A 2,865-nucleotide genomic window follows, 5' to 3' on the forward strand; every position below is an offset into this window, starting at 1 on the left:
GAAGGGTCTGAAGAAAGAAGACTAAACCTAACAAAGAAAATGCGGACATGGAAGACTTCATTAGTATGTCTTAGCTTTTCGAAATTTTAAGAGAATATCTCTCCAAAACCGCTTTCATGTTCTACAATTTCTCTATAGCTCTTAGCAATCATACAATGGAAGAATCGCGTAACAGCCGATAAGTAATCTCACACTTAGGATGATTTTGGATATAATAGAACTAACTAACATCCCTGATATATTCGTGTTAAAGAGCCATAAATTCACGTGCTCATGGCGCACACCGGGGTTATCGACTTTTGAACTAGAATTGTAAAGAAGTTCCAAAATTTTATTTCTCGTTTAAAGATCTTGGTTGTACAAATATTTATTATCTGACATCTGCATACAAAATTATACTATAACAACAGTCAGCTATGTCGAAATTGTACCATATCAGTAGTAATAAAGTAAATTATATAGTAATATCATTATAAAAACAGTAAACACGTGACTAATTGTATTTTAGCACTAAAATCTGTGGCATCTGTATATTATGTCCGAAGTGAGTTCTGTGGTGATGACAACAATAAACTCTGTAATCGCTGTTCTATGTTAGAAGTAAACTGTATGAGAGCAGTTCGATTCTTAGAATTGAAATTCTTGCATAAGTTTAAAAAAAACACGTATTCTAAAAACAAACAATATATACGTTGTCAACAGTCTGAGTATAAACAATTGCGTGTCTCTATAAATATTGTTTGTCTATTTTAGCAAACCAACAATTGTTCTTTTTTTAAATTTTAATAAGTAGGTTGCGCTCTTAAGAAGAATGTTTTCTACGATAGTTCAAAATCAGTACGTACTTCTAAGAATTTAAACTCTTTCTTTCATCTCTTAAGTTACAATGTCATGTATTGTGTCTTTTAAAACATAAAATGTTTTAGAAGTATTTTTGAGGAGTGAGTCGAGCTTTTCTGTTACCAATTTGTGAAATAAAACTTTATTAATATAAAAAAATCGGAGCTTTAAACACATTTTAACTAGAGCTCCTCGATAATAGTTAAGGTTTCTTTTCACCTTCCTTCATCTTCGACCGAACGTAGATTATGTATGGATCGTTTGGATCCACAGGTTTGCCCGGTGGATAACCTGTGTAAATCCACGGATTAATCGGGAATACGTTTGGATATCCAGGAAACGAATCTTGTGTATGAAAAAGAAAATGAATTAATGAATACAAACATTAATGAAAGCAATCCTTTTAGTTTAATAGTTTACAACTGTTCAGTACAATGCTCAGAAAATTTAATAAATGGCCTTTATCATTCCCTATACTTTGCTATTAAAATCATTTGATTTGATTTCACCTACACGCTACAAAAGTTAAGCAGTAGTCATAGCTCTGGCTGTTCTCTCCCCAGTTATGGAGTCCTGTTGCAACACGTTTATAAGTGCATAATTCCGGTAGCGTAGCACTGTCTATATTCCCGAAGCCACCGATGAAAAGGAGGCAATCAGTTTGAATTTATTATTGTAATGTAAATAACATAATTTGATACTATTGTTTTGACTACTAATATACGCCTGAAGTGTATGACACTGGCTCCACTCCTCCAATACTCTGGTAGAGGTTCTACTAATAACGTCAAAATCATTTTGGTTTTAAAAATAGCATCTGGTCTTTCCACTTTTTATACAACAAAGACAATTTACCAAGCCCACTTTTTTCCCTTCCTAATAAACATATTATGTTATATATTAAATGCTATAATTGTATTGTTATCAATAATAAGAGCTAAAATGCAAAATGTGTAATCATGTATTTACACTGCCAAGCCTGGAAACCTAGAAGTATGAAATCCGAACTGATCTTGCTAAACGTAACCAAAATAACTACTCCATATTTAAGTAATCAGAAAATAAATAGACAAATAAATAAAATAATATTGTATTATAATATTACTTTAAATTTTTCATATTCCTTTTCTGTGATATATAATGACGACTAAATGCTAAGCCTTTTATTCAAAATATATTACTTCTGAGATTTAGTTATAGATAGAATTTAATGGAATATAAGCTTAAACTGTCTGAATTTATATTATAATAACGTTCTACGAGGTCTGACAGAGTAAACTTCCCCAGACCAGTTCAAAAATTAGGGCTTTGAGATACAATAGCAAGCCTATATTAACAATAGTTTATCATCTAATTTTAAGACCTAAGCACTGTTTAACGGAATCTACAGATAATTTAAGAAGTGGATTCAGTCATAATTATATTGTTGCAAGCTTTAATTTCAATGCTTTGATTTATATATTAGCGAGAGCGCGAATGACGTTAAGATGAAAAGTTAATAAAAGCAGGCCTAGAATTCTTATAATGTTTTAGATGACGTCACGAAATCTAGTAACCGAAAGAACTATCTATGGGAGACATCAGATATAAAACTATTTGGCTAGTCCATTAGTAAGCTGAATGAGATGGTTTTTAGTTTTCAGTTAACGGGCACTGAGTGAGTTAGTTACCCCTTATATTCAGTTACTCGAATATTCTACAAGTTTATTTTTAAGTTAGTCGCAGAACCGTTAACGAGATATTTCCGTTTAGGCGGTCTTTGTAAATTTATATCTACAAGATACAACAGTGAATAAGCTTGTAGAAACGTTAAGGAAGAAATAAAATAAAGATCGACGTTATAATAATATATTTGTTACCGTTGAAATTTTTGTTTTAAAAAGTTTTATTCGTCGTACATTAGTGGAAAAAAATAAGGGAGGAGAAGTCGTCATTGTTTTTCCTTAACAATATTACCCATAATCACAAATATTTTTCTCCGTGTACTTATCACACCAAACATGTTCGCCCTTTCAGCCGTGGGGG

At 31.7% G+C, this 2,865-nt stretch overlaps 1 long non-coding RNA gene across 1 annotated transcript in view; it reads right to left on the reverse strand.

Annotated features, from left to right (window-relative positions):
- Positions 1-316: 316 nt before the first annotated feature.
- The window catches only part of LOC111086418, a 4,302-nt gene continuing 1,753 nt past the window's right edge, over positions 317-2,865 (reverse strand). Inside the window, exon 3 of the long non-coding RNA XR_002611134.1 lies at positions 317-1,185. This is a non-coding gene — a long non-coding RNA (uncharacterized LOC111086418). The remainder of the gene's footprint in view (positions 1,186-2,865) is intronic.

The sequence above is a fragment of the Limulus polyphemus genome, unplaced genomic scaffold, assembly GCF_000517525.1.
Source record: "Limulus polyphemus unplaced genomic scaffold, Limulus_polyphemus-2.1.2 Scaffold1080, whole genome shotgun sequence".
NCBI lineage: Eukaryota > Metazoa > Arthropoda > Merostomata > Xiphosura > Limulidae > Limulus > Limulus polyphemus.